At 41.9% G+C, this 20,915-nt stretch overlaps 2 pseudogenes; one reads left to right on the plus strand and one right to left on the minus strand.

The window, feature by feature from the left end:
• Positions 1 to 814: 814 nt before the first annotated feature.
• Positions 815 to 1,125, plus strand: LOC142423051 (ATP synthase peripheral stalk subunit F6, mitochondrial pseudogene; annotated as a pseudogene).
• Positions 1,126 to 12,379: 11,254 nt separating this feature from the next.
• Positions 12,380 to 20,915, minus strand: part of LOC142422595 (cofilin-2 pseudogene) — a 34,546-nt pseudogene continuing 26,010 nt past the window's right edge.

The following is a 20,915-nucleotide window of genomic DNA, read 5'->3' on the forward strand; positions in this document are numbered from 1 at the left end:
AGTATTCAAGAGTTGAAATGGACTGGTTTTGGCCATTTTGAGTCCAAATTATATGGTTTTCTATGCTGGGCATGATGAATTCTAGAAGAATGCCATTGCAGTCTTCATCAAAAAGAACGTTTCAAGAGCTATCTGTAAGTACAGTGCTGTCTGTAATAGGTAATATCTATATGCCTACAAGGAAGCCCAGTTACTACAATAATTCAAATTTATGCACCAAACTCTAAAACTAGTGATGAGGAAATTGAAGAATTTTACCAATTTCTTTCATTTGAAATTGAGCAAACATGTGATCAGAATGCATCAATAATTAATTCCAAGTGTCTGAAGAATACATAGTTAGAAAATATGGCTTGGGTGGTAGAAAGAAAGACAGAGATCAAATGACATCATTTTTCAAGGCCAATGACTTCATCATTGCAAATACGTTTTTAACCAACAGCACAGATGGTGTCTATACATGTGGACTTTGCCAGACGGAATATAAAGGAATCAAATTGACTATATTGTGGAAAGACACACTGGAGAAGCTCATTATCATCAGCCAAAACAAAGCAAGAGGCTGACCATCAATTGCTTCCATGCAAGTTTAGGTTGGAGCTTAAGAAAATTAAAACAAGTCTATGCGTGCTAAACTACAACATCTGATAGCATCTCACTGAACTTAGAGACCATCGCATGAATAGATTCGACCCTTTGACCACTAATAACCAAAGACCTGATGAGTTACGGTATGTCACCAAAGACACCATACATGAAGAAAGGAAGAGAGCAGACTGTCTTTGAAATGCTTCCTGTCCATAATGGAGCCACCATGAGTCTCCAGAGAGTCCTCAGGTTTTCCTCTGCTGTTCTCAGTCCATTTGTGGAGGAACATTGATGGTACAGCAGTGGCATTCAAGAAGCAACTCTATACAGAAACTTTTTGTGGGCAAGATAAGAGAATACAAATCTAAGCTACAGGCATCTGGAGGACCTGTTGATGTGGGCCTAGAATATCAGCAAGGGATGATGAAGGAGCTTTTTAAGCTCAAGTAGATGTTTGGTAAAGCAGACATGAACGTGTTCCCTAACTTCACATTTGAGAATCCCAAATTTGAAGGTGTTGGAAAGTTCCAATCCTGAAGCAATATGTAAAATTAATCTGGTAATTCATCATGGATTAGTTGTACAATTAAGTAGTAATCAGAATAAACATGTTTGGCAATTAAAAATTTTTTTTAAACGTTTTATTAGGGGCTCATACAACTCTTATCACAGTCCATACATATACATACATCAATTGTATAAAGCACATCTGTACATTCTTTACCCTAATCATTTTCTTTTCTTTCTTTTTTTTAAAATTTATTATTATTATTATTTTTTATTTTTTAAATTTTAACAATTTATTGGGGCTCATACAATTCTTTTCACAGTTCATATATATACATACATCAATTGTATAAAGCACATCTGTACATTCTTTGCCCTAATCATTTTTTTCTCTTTTCTTCTTTTACATTTTATTAGGGACTCATACAACTCTTACCACAATCCATACATATACATACATCAATTGTATAAAGCACATCCATACATTCCCTGCCCCAATCATTCTCAAGGCATTTGCTCTCCACTTAAGCCCCTTGCATCAGGTCCTCTTTTTAAAATTTTTTTAAAGAAAGCAAAAAAGATCATTAAAAAGACAGTAAGGAAAGAAAAGACCCAGGTGGGTGTCAACATAGACTCTGAAACTTGCCCTTAAACATAAAGCACTGACATAAATGGAAGAAATTATGAGGTAAAAGCTAAACAAAATTTCAAAGGGAAACTGGAGAAGACGAAGTATTGCAATGAGATGTGCTAACCTCTGGAGCTAGAAAGTCGAAAAGGGAGAACACACTCAGCATATTCCAGGCTGAAAAAACTAAAGAAAAATTTAAGCCTCAGTTTGTAATATTGAAGGATTCCCTAGGCAAAATTTTGAATGGTGCATCAAAAGAAGATGGAAGGACTAATCAGTTATCATAGTACCAAAAGTGACTGGTGAACATTCAACAATTTTAAGAGGTAGCGTTTGCTCAAGACCAATTGGCATTGAAGGAAGAAGTCGAAGCTGCACTGATGGTATTCCCAAACAAGCACGTCTCCAGGAATCAATGGAAAACTAGTGGAATGTGTCGACAAGCCGAAGGACTGGAAGCTCTCGGCTATGCCAAGACGTTTGGAGACCTGGCCAACTCCCTGGGAAAGATCCATACCTGTGCCCATTCCAAAAAAGAGAGCCAATTAGATGCAGAAATCATTGACAACATCATTAATATCACATGAAAGTAAGGTTTTTCTGAAGAGGATTCAGCAATTGTTGCAGCAGCGCAACCACAGGAAGCTGCTAGAAATTCAGACTGATTCTGAATGGGCCTTGGAACACGGAATATCATTGCTGAAATCACAGAGAGCTTGGCCGAAAGTAGAAAATACTGAAGAATGTTTACTTGTGCTTTATGGACTATGCACAGGCATTCAATTGTGTAGATTATATATTAAAAATGGATGATATTGACAAGAAGTGGCATTCTGGAATATTGAACTGTGCTCTTGTGTAACCTATTCATGAACTAAGAGGCCATCGTTCCAACGGAAGACAGGAATACTGTATGCTTTCAGATCAGAAAAGGTCTGTATCAGGGTTTCATGCTTTTACCATACTTATTCAATCTATATGCTGAGGAATATAATCTGAGAAGCTGGACTAGAGGAAGAAGTAGAAGGCCACCAGGGTCAAAGCCACGCTCATTAACAGCCTGCAGTCTGCAGATGATACAACTTTGCTTGCTGAAAGTGAAGAGGACTCGAAGCACCTCCTGATGAAGATCCAAGAATAGAACTTTCAGTATGAATTGCAACTCAGTGTAAAGGAAACTAAAAAACCTCACGATGGAACCAATAGTCAGCTCATGATGAACAGAGAAAAGATAGAAGTTGTTAAGAATTTCACTTTCCGTGGATCCGCAATCAAAACCCATGAAAGCAAGTCAAGAAATCAAACAAGCCCAACTGAGAGAGCTGGGCTCTACCTCAAACGCACTGGTAGCCCTCGGAGTTATGGCTGAAACCTTATCGTGTGAGAAGCAGATGACTGCTATCCCAAGGGCTTAGAACTGGCAGCCATTGGACTTTGGTTCAGATCTCTGGTCTTGAAGGTGCCCAATGAACGGTGGGCCAGGACTACCACATACTTCCTATGTTAACATCCTCCTCGCTTTATTAAGATAGGTATTGATCTAGTAGGCCTGGTTCTAACACTGTCAATGACTATTATTGAAAGTTTGCCTTAACACCATTCCCCACTGTTTGTGTAAATAGTGTCCAGTCACTTGTACAGAGTTTAATCTCCTTTTCCCAAAGGTGTTTTAAATTCCATACCATTGGCTAAATTAATGGTACTATCAAGGAGCTCTGGTGGCATAGTGGTTACGAGTTGGGGTGTGGTCCGCAAGGTCTGAAGTTAGAAACCACCAGCCACGCCGCTGGAGAAAGATGGGGTCTTCCATTCCCATAAACACTTAGTCTCAGAAACTCACAGGAGCAGTTCTACCCTGTCCTATCTGGTCGCTATGAGTTGGCATGGACTCGAAGGCAGTGAATTTGTTTTGTTTGAGTTTACTGTCCTAGGGAGATGATGGATAATGTTCTCTAACATAAAATGACAATGAAGTCTCTAAAGTGAACCAGAGCCATATATAAACCATAGACAGATGGATGGATTTTGAGCTCACATTTAACTCTAGCTCCAATCTAAGAACAATTAGTTCTGATGACATGGCCCTACTTGATACTCACCCTCATAAAGAGATCACTAAAGATATGAGTGCTATCGCCCAGAAGCAACAAAGCCCACACGGAAGCAGCACACCAACATGGGTGATCGTGAAGGGCAGAGGAGACCAGGTCTCAAACAACAAAGGCGGGGGGTGAGGGGTGGGGGGATCGCATCACCGTGAATGAGGGGGAGTGCATGATGGGGACCCTATGCCCATCTGTAGACATCTGGACATTCCTTGAAGAGGGGTAGTGGAGAGGAGATGAGTCACTCAGGGTTCAGTGTAGCAACAATGAAACTCAAAACTTTCCTCTAGTTCTTGAACGCTTCCTCCCCTCCCAATTATCATGAACCCAATTCTGCCTTGTGGACTTGGTTATACCAGAGGATGTACAGTGGTGCAGTAGGGATCTGGAAACACAGGGAATCTAGGACGGATGAATCCCTCAGGACCAGCGGTGGGAGTGGCGACACCGGGAGGGAAGGGGGTGTAGAAAGGGAGAACCGATCTTGGGGATCTAGTGTAACCTCCTCTCTGGGAGATGATCAATAGGAAGGTGGGTGAGGGGAGACGCTGGGCAGTGTAAGATAAGATAAAATAATTATTTATAAACTATTAAGGGAGCAGGGGGAAGGGGGGAGCGGGGAGGGAGGGGGGGGGTAAAAAAAGGAAACCGAGCTGATTCCAGAAACCCAAGTGGAAAGCGAATTTTGAGAATGACGAGTGCAATGAATGTATAAGGGTGCTTTGCTCAATTGATGTATGTATGGATTGTGATAAAAGTTGTATGAGCCCCAATAAAAAGATTTATTTTAAAAAAAGATGAGAGCTATAGCAAAGTGTTTTGAAGAAACTAGATGGTTCTTGGCTATCAGAAAGAATAAGAATAAAGGCTTGTCTCCAAACAAGCAGCCATCTAAGTGAGGCATCAACTAAGTCCACATGACGAAGCACACCAGCCTGTGTGATCCATGGATTGTAAGTAATATAACCCAAATCTGAAGGAGGGAATGCTATCAGAGCTTTAAAAAATTGTGGACACCCAGTTTGCAGACGGCCATGGATGACCGTGGAAGCCCAAACTTATTTTCCAGGCCCACATGTAGAGTAAGCCTCCAGGAAATCCCCTCAGACCATAGTTGAGGGGTGTGAATAGCCTCGTTATCAGTCAGAGAGCATCGTAATGACAATTATAGTAGATAGAGTTAAGCTTTTAGGTTAAATGTAATATTGTATTTGATCTCCGTTTTAACTTAAAGTTATTTCCTTTAAAAAAAAACGTGAGGGAAAATACACACAGATTAAGGCTCAGGTGAATCCCCTGTGACCACAGACCAAGGATGTGAATAATCTCGCTATCTTGCGAAGAGCATTGGAGGGTGGATTGTAGCAGATGCAATTAGGTTAAATTTTAACACCTTATCATTTGATCTTCCTTTTGACTCGGTTTAAGTTTTCTACTTTTAAAATATGCTCTGCTTTCTTTTTGATTTAATGTTTCTCTATTTTATTTTCTTGCTGTTGCTAGCTCTTTTGTTTCTTTGTTTCTTGTTTTGTACATTTTTTGGTATAAGAAATGCAGGATGGACGAATCTATGGAGACAGTAACTGGATGAATGGTTTCTTGGGGTGTGGCAGGATACAGGGGAAATGGGGAACAAGTAATCATGAGTACAAGGAAGAAGAAAATGTTCGAAAACTTATTGTGCTCATGATGGTACAACTCTTCATGATCTGATTCAACTATGGAGTTGTGCAATATGTGGATTATGTGCCAATTAAGCTGCTTTAAAAAAAGAAATCAAACAAGGTCTTGAATTAGGCAAATCTGCTGTGTGTAAGACCCCTTTAAAGTGTTAAAGGAGCAAAATTTTCCCTCTGAGGACTGAGGTGAAGCTGCCTCAAGTCATGACATTTCCGATCACCCCCTGTGTTGGGAAAGTGGACAATGAATAAGGAATACCAAAGAGTTGATACATTTAACTGATGGCTTTGTGGAAGAATGCTGAGAGTGCTGTAGACTACCAGGAAAAAATCTGTCTTGGAAGAAGTGCAGTCAGAATGCTCCTTAGAAATGAGGATGGAGAGACTTATCAGGAGAAACCAATCCCAGGAAAAGACATCATACCTGGGAAAGTAAGGGGCCCGTGGCCTGGAGGAGGACCTTCAACGAAATGAATGGACACAGTGGGTGTCACAATGGGCTCAGGCATAACAAGAATCTGAGGTCAGAGCAGACCAGGCAGTGTTTGTTCTGTGGTGAAGAGGGTCGCTATGGGTTGGAACCAATCGGAGGATAGTACCTACCAACCAGTTTTCATAACTTTGTCTCCTGTATCCATGCTTGAGACTGTACTTATACCTTGTATTAGAGCCCTTGAGTTTGTCCCTATTTTTTCATTGATAATCTTTATAATTCTCTTGGGTCTTTGATCCATTTTGAGTCCGTTTTTACATATGGTGTGAGATATGGGTCCTCTTTCATTCCTCTGCAAATGGATTTCAGTTTTGCCAACACCATTTGTTAGAGAGACTACTTAATGTGCTTTGGCTCTTTATCAAAACCAGCTGTCTGTAGCTGGGTGAATTTACCTTAATTCTGTTCCACGGATGCGTGTACCTCTGTGTACCAGTTTACTGTGGCTGAGTAATAGGTTGAGAGATTGGGTAGTGAGAGGTCACCTGCTTTGTTGTTCTTCTTTAGTAGTGCTTTGCTTATGCAGGGTCTCTTTCCTTCCCATGTAGCTTTTATTTTAATTTCCCTTTTATCATTATTATTGTGAGTGTGCATGTGTGTGTACATGTGTATGCAAGCAAATTGAGTGAGAAGTTTACATTTCAGACCATCAACTCTCCATTCAACATTTCAAACCACTCATCAATGTCTTTCCCCTGTATTCTAACCCACCCCACCTCCTTTGATTTCTCTTCGTTCTTGTGGTCCTCCATCCTCCAAGTCAGTACTTGTCAAAACTCCAGCCCATTGCTTCATCATCCCCCTCTTGTCTCCTTGCTCCCCTTGGGGACCTCCGAAATCGATACTCTTTGGTAAGCAGGCCTTTCAATAAAATGTGCAAACACTTCGAATTAGAAAGTCAAATGGAAAGAACATGCTCCGCATAGCTTAAGCTGAAAGAACTGGAGATTCAAGCCACATGCTTCAGTTCTGAAGGATTCCACGTGCAACAAATTGAACAATACAGGAAACATCAAAAGAAGATGGAAGGGGGTGGGAGTGGGGGTAAAAGGAAGCCAATATCAAGGAGTCCAGGAAGGATAAGAATGTTTGGAAGCTGCTTGTGGAAGCAATTGTACAAAACTGCTGGATGTGAGTGAACCATGGAATGACAGCATACATGTATTAACTCCCAATTAAAGAGAGAGAGATGAAAAGAAGATGGAAGGAATACACAGAGCCACTGTACCAAAAAGAGCCCATTGATGTTCAATCATCTCAAGAGCTAAGTCTGATCCAGAACAGATGGCACCAAAGGAAGAAGCCCCCGCTGCGCTGAAGGGCAGCAGCAAAAATCAAGGCTCCAGGAGTGGACTGAATGTCAGCGGAAGTGTTTCAACACACTGATAAAGCACTGGGGATGCTCACTCCTCTGTGCCAAGAAACTTGGAAGACAGTGACCTGGCCAACTCGCTAGAAAAGATCTGTATTTGTGCCCATTCCCAAGAAAGGTGACTCCACAGAATGCGGACATTTTCAAACATCATTAATATCACATGCAAGTAAGATTTTGCAGCCAGTCCTTCAAGAACGGTTGCAGCACTACGCTGCCAGAGAGCTGCCAGATATTCAAACCCGATTCAGAACAGGACATGGACTGAGGGGTATCATTGCTGATTCCAGATTAGCTGAACGTTTCAGAAAGATGTTTACTTGTGTTTTAATGACTACACGAAGGCCTTCAATGGTGTGGGCCATAAAACAGCTATGATTAACATTTCAAACATAGCAATTTCAGAATACTTACTATGTTTATGAAGAACCTAATATGGACCAAGAGGCAGTCCTTCCAGCAGAAGGGGATACTGCCTGGTTTGAAATCAGGAAAAGGGGGCATCAGAGTTGTACCCTTTCATCACACGCACTCAACGTGTGTACTGAGTAAATAATCTGAGAAGCTGAACTAATTGAAGAGGAACCTACAGATCAAAAATGACACAGCTTTGTTTACTGAAAGTGAAGAGTACTTGAAGCACTTATTGAGGAAAATCAAAGAATACATCCTTCAGTGTAGATAACAATCAATGTAAAGAAAAAGAATTCTCACAACTGGACTAATAGTGTGTTAGGCAGGGTTTTCTAGAGAAACAAATCCAGTAACACTCATAGATGTGTAAGGAATAGCTTTATATAATAAGAAGAAGGCATCTCAGACCTATCCTACCCACGTCCATGGGTCTGATGCTAGCCTGAGCCCTCTTCAGACTCACACAGCTGCAGGCTCATGATGCAGAAAGGTGAAGCTGGAATCAGGGAGATCACAGACCAATGGGTACAGACTCACACGGACCCAAGGTTGGTGGGAGCATGGCAGGATGCTCTCAGCTCCCACGGTCGGTGGCCCACATGGGGCCACTCCTGACGGCAGACATTGAATCCAAGGCAAGAGGAAGGCGAAGGGCAAGAGAAAAAGAAGTTCTTACTGTCTTTCTTATAAAAAAGGAGGTATCACCAGGCTGCCCCCGATTGACAGGTTGCACTCCATCCTACCTCCCATAGGTACTATCAAGATGACATAACACCAAACCAAACAGGAAGGAAACAGAAGAAAAAAGGAAAACAGAGAAAGGGGAAAAGGATGGAAGAAAAAGAAAAGGAATGGAGAAAACTGGGCTAGGAGCCTGACTCAGAGAGACAAAAGTATGGGGAGCTGAGGTACCAGCTCTGGGTTAGCCTCGCTGAAGGAGTTCAAGGTTGTGGGAAGCCCATTTAGGTGGGTTTAGCTGAGCTAGGTGATATCAGAGGTCAGAGCTCTCTGATCCAGATATAGTTTGCATAGACTCAGATAGTGACTAGGAACATGGTGCTTGTTCTTGGATTGACCTTGCTTCACCAGAAGACAAGTAGGAGCAGGGCAGTTATGGGTGGAATTCTTGTTTACCTAGGGTAGTAATTCTCAACCTGTGGGTCGTGACCCCTTTGAGGGTTGAACAACCCTTTCACAGGGCTCGCCTAAGACCATCAGAATGCACATATTTCCAACGGTCTTAGGAACCGAGACACCACTCCTCTATCCGTCTCCAGGTGGGTCTGCTCACATGTAGATATGTCCATATACAAGTACCTAGTATGATGACATCACTACAATCCCATCACATACACCCCATACAAATACAGGTACATGTGACAGGGTTGGTGCCATAATGTACTTATGCGGACCAGTTACACATGTGTAGAGAGCAGTTGCTGTGTAGAAAATAGTTGCTGTGTTGAAAACAGCTACTTTGTTAAAAGCAGCTACTGTGTTGAAAGCAGTATTGGAGGTAAAATGATACTTCATGAATTATAATTACTGGGTAAATGTAAAATCATGTACTATGAAATCATCAACTACTGAAAAAAAAGCTGTACCATGGGAACTTAATCTGGATGCTGATCGGTCTTTTTATATTCAACTGTGATTATGATCCATTTGTAACAATGAAAATACATCCTTCATATCAGATATTTACATTACGATTCATAACAGTAGAAAATTGCAGTTATGAGGTAGCAATGAAAATAATTTTATGGTTGAGGGTCACCACAATATGAGGAACTGTATTAAAGGGTCACGGCATTAGCAAGGTTGAGAACCACTGACCTAGGGGGTCTGGCAACAAGCCCTTTATCTGACATTGCACTTTCTACTGTTCTGATATAACAGAGCTCTCATGCCTCCAAGACTTGAGGTTCCTGCTCCAAGAACCACTCCATGACTGTTCTGGCCGCAGAGCAGTGGCTGTGGAGTAGTGGTGTTATCAGCCACTGGGTAGGTAGGCGTGGGGACTGACCACTCCTCTTGTCACCAGGAAATGTGGGCACCAAGGGAGCACCCCACCTTTCTCATCATGTCACCAGTATAGGGGTTTACACTATTCATAAGCAGGTGGAACTGTATTACGTCAGGACAGCTAACAATTCATCCATCTAGTTCCCCTCTGGGAGCTTTTATTTTGCTTCTTCTCCTAGTCAGCATTCAGTCTACTTCTCTATCCTTTCCTCTGGAGTCAGAATTCCAGGAGTCTCATTCATATCTGCTTCATGTGGTGGAGCGTGTAGGCCTAGTCTGCCATCTTGCTGGGGGTCCAATAGTGGCTTCTAAGTAATGTATGAGCAGATAGCCATTGAGCTGGTTGTTTCGTAGATACTGCTTCAAATGAGATACCATGTTTTCACAATCAGATTGACCCCGACCAAAAAGTTTGACCCCAAAGGGTGTGAGGCCACAACCACTTTCAGTGCTGATGGAAGTGTAAACCGGTGGTTTTGTGATGAGAAAGAGCTACTCAAAATTAATCATATAGATGCCAGGATATTGACCTGTGAAAAATCTACCTAGCGCTAGAAAAATCATGATATATCTTAACACTGAAAAACTGTGCAGCCATTTTTTAAAAAGTTTTTTTAGTAATGAGTGAGATCTCTATGTACTGATATAAAATGATCTCCAACTTATTTAGAAAAAAAGAATGTAAAACATTTGGCAAACAAAAAAGACACTGCATCCATTTGCTAGTATGAGGGAGTTTTAAAAGTTCATGGCAATTTTCTATTCTCTTTTTCTTTTTTTCTGTTATCTTTTAATTCAACTTTTCCATGAACTGTTTGAACCCTCTCTGTATATGCGTAGGGTCTAGAGGGACCTACAGGAAACTAGTAAGAGCAGATGCCTCAGAGGAATGGGGTGGCTGGGAGACAGGACTGAGAGGGAGATATTTTTAAATTTTAAAAATATTTTAAAACTTTTGAATAATTTTAGAATAATGTGTCAGATCCCTATGTTTCCCATTTGAAAAAAAAATAGATTTTTAAAAATCTCTTTTTTTTTCCAGTTTAAGAAAATGAGTTCATTTAAGACAGATATAAAGTAAGTTAAATCACAGACAGCGTATAAAGAGGCCAAACCCCTAAGGTAGGATGTGGACAAGAGTAGTTTGCAACACACAGCCCTGGTCACCCCAGTCTCCCAGCTTGGGGGCCAGCCCACAGAAAAGGGGACCAACTCTTGGCCATCTATCATGATTGCTGGGTGGGGTCTGCCTACCTGGTGACTCCACATACCATCCTGCCTGGCCTGGGGTCAGAGAGGAACAGAGAGTAGGCACTCCAGATACTGCTTAGTACAGAGGTCCTGGGGGGAGCTGTCCAGTACCATGACCACTGGCCAGGAGGGTCAGAATGGGCTGTGTCACAAGCGCAGAGTGCCCAGACACGAGGCTGCATCACAATCCTACGGCCACTTGGTTCTCTGAGCCTTCAGGATGGTCTCTTACTCCCAGGAAGTTGAGGTGCAGGACTCAGGAGGTGCAGTCAGAATCCTAGTTCTACTGCTATTTTGCTGTGTGACCTCGGGCAAGTCAGAGAACTGCTCAGAGCCTCAGGTTCCTCCGTTGTGAACATGGAAATGATAGTTTTGGATGAAGTAAAAGCAATACACAAAGGAGAGAAAAGGGATGGACTTCATCAGTAGGAGGACCAGAGAGTCAGGAACCAAATTTGGGGGCTTTGTGAAATCAGAAGCAATGCCACAAATGCCTGCATTGTTGGGCCGGGACAGATGCCAGTCACTAGTGCAGGCCATGGACAGTACAGCTTGTTCCTGCCAACACGGAGCTTTGGATGCTTCCACCCTGACTTGTCTGTGCTTCAGTTTTTCTTACTTATGAAACGCAGGTGACAATGTCCATACCTTTTAGGAATGTGTAAATGAGTACAAGTGCTGGGTCAAGTTCCAGGCACATAGTAAGTGGCTATTAATTGGGATTAGCAATGATAAGGTCACGTGGCAGGTGATAGGGCTTATTCTGGAATGGAGGGAAGACACCTCCAGAGAGTCCAAGAAATTCTTGGAGGATTCTTGGCAGGGAATGCTGGATTGCATCAACAGAACTGTTGCATTGTTTTTAAAGTTATGCTACTAAGCGTGTGTTGTTGGTACACAAGCTAGCAAGCCTATTATCTCATTTAATCTTCATAATGTACAAAAGGCAAGGCCTGTGAGAGCCACATATATTCAGGATTCAACTCAGCTTTGCAATTTCCCAGTGGTGTGGTCGTATAGGAGTGATTTTATCTCTCTGAGCCTAGATGTCCTCATGAGCAAAATGGACTTGCTAATGAAATATCATGAAGATCAAAATAGATGGGATATATTTGAAGTTTGCCATAGAGCAGGTGCTTGATAGGTGATCATAGAAGCAGTTGTTGGCTTCAATATCATTTATCCCACAGTTCATGTCAGAAGAAGGCCCAGCCATGAGTAGCAGGTTCTGGCAGGTGGGATGAGTGCTAGGGACAGAGCCACTGAAAGGTGAGAAGGTCATTGTGATGTGCAGGATACAGGATTCAGAGAAGGTCAAGGCAGATGGCTTGGGTAGCCCAGGCAGGCAGTTAGCATGGGGAGGTCTGGCAGCCGGAAGCCTGTGAGAGGAGAAAAAACAAGTTGAGGTCCCAGCCCCAGAGGCTGAACTCATTGATTGAAAAGTACAGCAATGGTTGGTTAATACCCAGGCTCCGGGGTTAGGCAGAGCTGGCCTTGAATCTAAACCCTGTCACTGGAACACTGTGACATTAGACATGTTCCTTATTCTTTCTGAACTACCTTTTCTTGCCTATAAAAGGACTGGGTTGCTTCCCATCTCTGCTCCCCTCATCCTTCTAGGATGATTGGTTGAACACCCGGGTTTCTAAACCTTCCTGGGTCTTCTCCCCTCCAATGACCTCCATCTCCCAGACTCATAACTGCACACAAAGCCAAACCCTTCATTTCTCTAGAGACCTCCTCTCTTTCCATCCATGACCTCACTGAAACAATAAGTAAACTGGTCCCGACACACTTTCCGCCTGTCCCTTCCAGCTTCCACGTGGCTCTGGTTCAGCTAGATTCCTTGCTCCATCATTGTAATAAACTCCCTGCCCCACCCTGTTCCAGGTATTCCCAGTTCAGGATCTGCCAGGTTATCTGTCTACCTTCTCAGCCAGATATGTTGAACTTCCCTTAAAGAAACAAAACCATTGTGTTGTTTCTCTTTAGATTTAAATTCACAAGCCCATTGGGCTCTCAAATGTACAGGGGTAACTTACCAGCTTTCTCTGTTGACTTATTCTACCAGACAAGTGTTTCATACATTCTCTTCACTTACAAATCTCCCTCAAAAACCTCTCCCCTCATTTAGCTAGCAATGTTGTCTCAAAATTTTTGTGACATAGAAGTTATGAGAATGTCCTCACTCTCCCATCTGTATTAAATAATTATTTCTCATTCTATCTAAACTCATCTGCTCTATTAATAGTCTGAGTTCCATCCTTTCATCTTCTAGGTTCTCCCTTCTTTGTTCTTTTCTTCCCTCTCTGGAGTTTTTCTCTTTTAGGAGCCTTGCTGGTGTAGTAGTAACTCCTTGGGCTTCCATCCCCATGGTTGGCAGTTCGAAACCACCAGCAGCTCTGAGGGAGAAAGGCTGGGCTTTATACTCCTGTAAACAGTTATGGTCTCAGAAACCCACAGGGGTTCACTATGAGTCAGTGACTCGATAGTAGTGAGTTTGGCTTTTTGTTTTTTATTGGCTTTTTTAGAGAGCCCTAGTGGGCTACACATTGAGATGTTAACCACAAGGTCAGCAATTCAAATCCATTAGCTGCTGCCCGGTGTAGAAAATGAGCTGTCTATTCCTGTAAAGACTTACAGCCTCAGAAACCCAAAGGAACAATTTACTCTGTCCTATGGGGTCACTATGAGTTGGAATTGACTTGATGGCAGTGAGTTTATTGGCATTTTGCTTTTGCCTTATTCTGTCTGCAAATAATCTGTAAATGAATAGAAAAAAAGCATATTTTTGAATCTCTAATATTAAAATAAGCAAAAAGGAAGACGAGGAACTGATTCCAGGAACCAAGCGGAAAGCGAATTTTGAGACTGATGAGGGCAACAAATGTATAAGTGTGCTTTACACAATTGATGTATGTATGGATTGTGATAAGAATTGTATGAGCCCCAATAAAATGATTTTTAAAAATAAAATAAATAATAAAATAAGCAAGTAATTCTCCTATGACCCATTATTCCACTCTCTATTTCTATCTTCTGTCCCATTCAGTCAAATTCCACCCCCACAAAAAACTGACTCAACTCAATGTCTCACCATTTTCACCCAAAATTCATTCCTTATCATACTCCATTCTGGCTTCTATTCTTTCATTTCCACAGAAACGATTCTTATCAAGGTCACCTCTAACAGCCAAGTCTTGAAATCCACTGAACTTCCTATAGAGGTCACCTGCTTGGGCTGTGAGCCTGGCTCCTGAATTTACTTGCTGTGTGGCCTAGGGGAAATTATCTAATCTCTTTGAAACTCGATCCTCTTGTAGGAAATGGGTATAAAAATAGTGTCTGCTCCCAGCTTATGGAGCCAGGGTGGCCCAGTGGTTAAGAGCTTATTTGCTAACCAGGAAGTTTGGCAGTTCAAACAGCTCTGTGGAAGAAAGGCCTAGGATTCTGCTCCCATTAAAAAAAAAATCTGATGGGACCGTTCTCCTTTGTTACATGGGGTTAATAAAAATTTGACTCCATGGTATCTAACAATGACATTGAATAAGGGAGACTGAATAAGAATCAATGCATTTGAATTATGGTGCTAGCCAAGAATATTGAAAGTACCATGGACGGCCAAAAGAATAAGCAAATCAGTCTTGGAAGAAATACAACCAAAATGCTCTTTGGAAGCATGGATGGTGAGACTTTGTCACATGCACTTTGGCCATGTTGTCAGGAGGGACCAGTCTCTGGAACAGGACATCATGGTTTCGCTAGAGCAGAGGCGCAGCAAACACGAGGACAGCCCTTGCCAAGAGGGAATGGTACAGTGGCTACAAGGCTGGATGCGGAATTACACGAGTGTGGGGATGAAGCAGAACCAGGCAGGGTTCCCTTCTGCGGACCCAGGGTCTCTGTGAGGCAGCTCTGACTCAACAGTACTTCATGACAATAACAGCCCCTAGAGTTCTTCTGAAGAATCAATCCTGAGTTCGGGAGACTCCATGTGTTACACAGGAGGACAGTGCTCCGTGGGACTGTTAAGGCTAGGACATTTTTGGAAGGTCTTTCTTCCATAGGGCTACTGGGCAGACTTAAACTGCCAAACTCAGTTAGCAGTTGAGTGTTTCACCACTGGCACCACCTAAGGACTCAGACACATGGGAAATGCTCAATAAATGTATTTGTGTTATTATTAGTCGGGTACTGGTATATCAGCAGCGGTCAGTATGATCACCGAGTTTCCATTTAGAATTAAAATTTTGAAAATAAAGCTGTCTTTAAATTGGCACACAAAAAAGAAAATTTCTCCAAGTTCCTATGACACATTAAATTCCCGCTTTCCCTCCCGCTAATGATTGTACCTGACATTTAAGCACTACTGTCCTCAGAGACATGTTCTCATCCCTCTCTGCCATAGGTTGAATTGTGTCTTGTAACATTATATGTCAACTTAGCTGGGCCATAGTTTGGGGTGGCTTGGCTCTTGTCTGGTAGTATAATTGATCAGTTGTGAGGTGGTCTGGTCATCCCCCAGGGTGTGGTCTGTTGTGATCAGCCAGTCAGTGAAGAGTGGCTTGGGGTAACGTGTACCAACTATGCTCTGATTGCAGCCCTGATCCAATGCAGAAGGATTTTCGCTGGAGTGTGGCCTTCATCACCTTTTACCTGGTGAGAGATGAGAAAAGAAAAGGACTAGCAGCGATGGAGGAACTGGGAGAGAGAAGAGTCAGAAGTGGAACATGTCTTTAGACCCAGGGTCCTTGTGCAGAGAACCTCCTAGACCAGTGGTTCTCCACCTTCCTAACGCCGCCACCCTTTCCTCCAGCTCCTCATGTGGTGGGGACCCCCCACCATAACATTATTTTCATTGCTACTTCATCACTGTCATTTTGCTACTGTTATGAATCGTAATGTAAATATCTGATATGCAGGATGTATTTTCATTGCTACAAATTGAACATAATGATTAATCACAAAAACAATATGTAATTATTGTTGTGATATATTCATTTCTAATGACAAATCAATGAAATTTTGTCTTGAAGCATAGGTAACAGTCTTAATATAACAACAGTAAACTACATTGCTACATTTTGCGACAGTATGTGTAAAAAAGCCAAGTCAGTGGGAAGGTTGTTAGCTTCTTTCTCACCAGATCAGAAATTCTCGGGGAAGTCTTTGCAAGAGTACAATGAAGATCATCTTCCACAAGTCTACTTCCGTATTTAGGCTTGATAACCAACAAGCTGGAAAACCCTGTTTCACAAAGATATGTTGTTGTAAATGGAAGAAGAAGACGCAACACAGTCTCAGACAAGATATGACTGCATTGTAGAGAAATAAGTTCTCACTGCATCGCTGTTAATAAGTTCAATGAACTCCTCTTGTGCTGTCTCAGGAACATCTTCAACTTTGACTGTGAATGGGCTTCTGTGAATGGGCAATAGCTGCTTTCTACACAGCAGCTGCTCTCTACACATGTGTGACTGGTCTGCATAAGTACATTATGGCGCCAACCCTGTCACATGCCCTGGGGTATGTGATAGGGTTGGTGTGATGATGTCATCACTCCAGAGACTCTTTGTGGGTGTATGTGCATGTGGGCAGACCCTCCTGGAGACGGATAGAAGAGCAGTGTCTCCATTCCTAAGACCATCGGAAATATGTTTTCTGATGGTCTCAGGCGACCCCTGTGAAAGGGTCGTTTGACTCTCAAAGGGGTCATGACCCACAGGTTTAGAACCATTGTCCGAGACCCAAGAGAAGATGGATGCCAAGATATATGGGCATATCTAAAGAATGCCAGGCACACAGATGTTGAAAGAACACAAGGACCTTCCCTGAGAACTGATGGAGAAAAACATGGTCGTTAGAGCTACCTCCTAAATTAAGACCCTACCCTCCTAAATTGTGCAATAATAATTTTGTTCTTAAAACCATTCACTTGTGCTATTTCTGTTATAGTAGCACTAGGCAACTAAGACATTCCATGAAGGATATTACTCATTTCCTTGGCTTTAAACGAATAGGAAGTAATAGAGTGACTTTTGAACTCATTATTCTGAGTTTACATTATTTTTTATTTTTATCATTTTATTGAGGCTCTTACAACTCTTGTTACAATCCAGACATCAATTGTACCGGAACATATTAGTACATATATTGCCATCGTTCTTTTCTAGACATTTACTTTCTATTGAGCTTCTGGGATCAGCTCCTGTTTTATTCCCTCCTCTCCCTTCCCTCCCCTCTGCACAGCTCCACCCCCGTGGCTCCTTAACAGATTATAGATTGCTACTGTTTTCAAATTTACATTCTTATGGGATGTATTTGGAGGACCAAAACTTTATTTTGAAGTTCTATTGCCACTCTCAACATTTGTATTATAATTTTGGAACTATTTTATGCATGCTATAAAACAAAGCAAATACATATGTTAATAATGTTAGGAATCACAATTCTCCATGTAGAAGAAACAAGACTTTCAATATAGTAAAAAGGGTTCAGAAAGCACTGATCTAGAAATAGTAATATAACTTCGTCATTTAAAAATAAAATTATACATATGTTGTTAGATGCCAGAAAATTAGTTCGGGCTCATCACCACCCTATGTACAACAGAACCAAATCCTGTCTGATTCTGCAGCATCCTCACAGGTGTAACATTTAAGCCCACGTTTGCAGCCACTATCGCAATCTGGCTTATTGAGGGCTCCCTCTTTCTCCCTGCTCCTCTGCGCTACCAATCATGATGTCCTTCTCCAGAGAATGATCTCTCCTGCTACTATGTCCAAAGTCCCTGAAACAAAGTCTCCCCATCCTTGAGGCTAAGGAACATTCTGGCTTTACTTTCTCCAAATCAAATTTCTTCTGCCAACCCATTTTACTTTGAATAATCTTTGCCAACACCATAGTCAAAATGCATACATTCTTTGGTCTTCCTTATTCATTATGTAGCTTTCATATTTATATGAAGTGATATAAAATACCATAGTTTGAGATAGGTGCATTGAGATAGTTAATGTTTATTGTGCCAACATGGCCAATGAACACATGTGGTATTCATTGAAGGGCAGAGAGAAAAATGGCTCCGTGAGCCTTGCCTTTCTTGTCCTTCACTCTTTAATCATCGGACCAGTGTGCAGCTGCCTAGCTTGTTCTGTGACTCAATTTGCAAGCTATGCTATCTGTGGGACACCTAACCCGTGGACTGTGTCGCTGTAATTTGAGGTTCCTTCAAGACATGCTTCGCCACACTATTGGAACTTACATCTCTTGAGCTGGGGACTGCCAGACCCTGTCATCTGGCTGACTGTTGGTGACGTGACTTGCTGTTTGCGCCTGTGCCCGGATAGCCTGAATTGCTCTACAGAGGACTACCTGGCGGCCCTCAAAACGTGAAGGACTGACAGTGTCTCACAACTGTCTCACGGGAGTGAGTTGCACTGAGCCATTTTTGTACTGCTTTATAGATCGATTAACTGTTTATTTCTTACATTCTATATCTATCTATATAAATATATATAAATATAAATAAATAATTATCTGCGTTCTGGTTTTGTTTCTCTAGAGAACTCTGCCTAACATATGCATCTTAGTCCTCAAAGACATTTTCGCTCTTTAACATTTTAAAGAAATCTTTTGCAGCAAATGTGTCCATTCCACCCTTTGCATTTTTGACTGCTGCTTCCATGAGTCTTGATTGTGAAGCCATCGAAAATGAAATACTTGACAATTTCAGTCTCTTCTCCGCTTACCATGATGCTGTTTACTTTTGCTGGTCAGATTTGGTGTCAACTTCATGGTAGGGTGGATTGTAATCTGTCAATCAGATAATAGCTTTGTGTGTGGAGGTAGGGTGGGGTGCAACCTGCAACCTGTCAATCAGGTGGCAGCCTGGAGATGCCTCCTGTGGGGTGTAGCCTTTTATATAAGAGAGACACTAAGAACTTCTTTCTTTCTTGCCTTCGCCTTCTTCCTTGCTTGGATTTGGTGACTACCTTCAGGGGTAGCCCCTGCTGGCATCCTGCCATGCTCCAACCAACCTTAGATCCATGTGAGTCTGCACCCACTGGCCTGTAATCTCCCTGATTCCTGCTTCGCCTTTCTGCATCTTCACCCTGCAGCTATGTGAGTCTGAAGAGGTAGCATCAGACCCATGGATGTGGGTTGGACTGCGCTGAGATGCCTTATTATATAAAGTTATTCCTTATAAATCTTTGAGTGTCACAGGTTTTGTTTCTCTAGACAACCCTGCATAACGCTATTAGTCCAGTTGTGAGATTGTTTCCCCTTTGTCTACAATGAAGGCTGTATTCTTTGGTTTTCCTCATTAAGAGCTTCATGTGCTCTTCACTTCAGTAAACAAAGCTGTGTGTGTCATTTCCGTTCTGTGGGTACTTCTTCAACCAGCTCAGCTTCTCAGATTATTTACTCAGCACACATTGAATAAGTGTGATGAAGGGATACAACTCTGATGCCCCCCTTTCTTGATTTTAAACCAGGCAGTATCCCCTTCTGCTGCTGGAAGGACTGCCTCTCGGTCTATGTAAATGTTGTTCAAAAGGTATTTGCAACTAAGAAACCATTGGGTTTGCAAAATTCTAGCATCCGATTTCCAGCTTTGTTTCTATCACTTTATTTTTCCAACTACAGATCCTTCCTCTTTGTGTCTTGTTTCCACGTTCCCTTCACCAGTAACTATTAATACATCTTGATTGCAGTTAAATCAATTTCAGACTGAAGAAATTGGAAGAATCTTCAATTCATCATTGACTTTACTAGTTGATGCATACTTTTGAATAATAGTTGTACTAACTGGTATTCCATGTAGAGGTATAGTTATAATTCTATCTTATACAGCATTGTACTTCAAGATAGATCTTGAAATGTTCATTTTAATGATGAATGTTACACCATCCCTCTTGTGTTAGACAGGGTTGACTAGAGAAACAAATTAATTGACATTCATATATGTGTGAGAAAGAGCTTTCTATCAAAGAGTAACTGCATATCAAAAAAACAACCCAGCCCAGTCCAGCTCAAGTCCATAAGTCCGATATTAGCCCATATGTTTGATATTAGTGTATAAATTCCTCTTCAGACTCATGCAACACATGCAATGATGCCGAATACAGGAAGATCACAGGCCAGTGGGTGAAAAGTCTTGTGGATACAGTGGCGGTAGAAGCATCTCCAGGCTCTGGTTGCCATCAGCATGGCTCAAAGTGGCTTTCAACAGGAAGGTTAAGTAGAGAGAATGTGGTCTGCCCCCAGGGAGAAAGAAGAAGTTCCCAGAATCCTCATGAGAAGGCTTTGACCTGATTGACAGGCTGGACTCCACCCATTCACTCTTGATACACTTAAGTTGACACAAGAGTATGTAACAACCACACCTCTTCACTTTGTCATTCCCAGTGCAGTAAATCATATTATTACGTGATTCAGACTGGCCAGTACCAGTCTATTCCAATTCACTAATGCCATTGATCTCGATGTATTGTATTTCACTTTTGACAACTCCCAATTTCCCTTGAGCCACACTTCACACATTCCACATTCCAAATAGCAATGAATGTTTGCAGCTATTTCTTCTCATTTTGACTTTTCCTTCTCAGCCAATGAAGGTCTCCAAAGCTCTGTAAAGATTCCCTGAAGAATTCTACACTCTTCAGTTCAATTATGTAAAAGTGACAGTTTAGCACCCTGGAGGAGCTCAAATTATGTTCCTTTTAAATGGTCGTTGAGTTTGGAGATCAAACATGAATCTGCAAGGGTAAGCTCAGGGCTGTAGGGTAAGGTCTCATCATGAAATCCTCGCAGAAGCATCCTCATTACCCTCAAAGAATAAGCAGGTGCA

The sequence above is a fragment of the Tenrec ecaudatus genome, chromosome 12 (assembly GCF_050624435.1).
Source record: "Tenrec ecaudatus isolate mTenEca1 chromosome 12, mTenEca1.hap1, whole genome shotgun sequence".
NCBI classification, from domain to species: domain Eukaryota; kingdom Metazoa; phylum Chordata; class Mammalia; order Afrosoricida; family Tenrecidae; genus Tenrec; species Tenrec ecaudatus.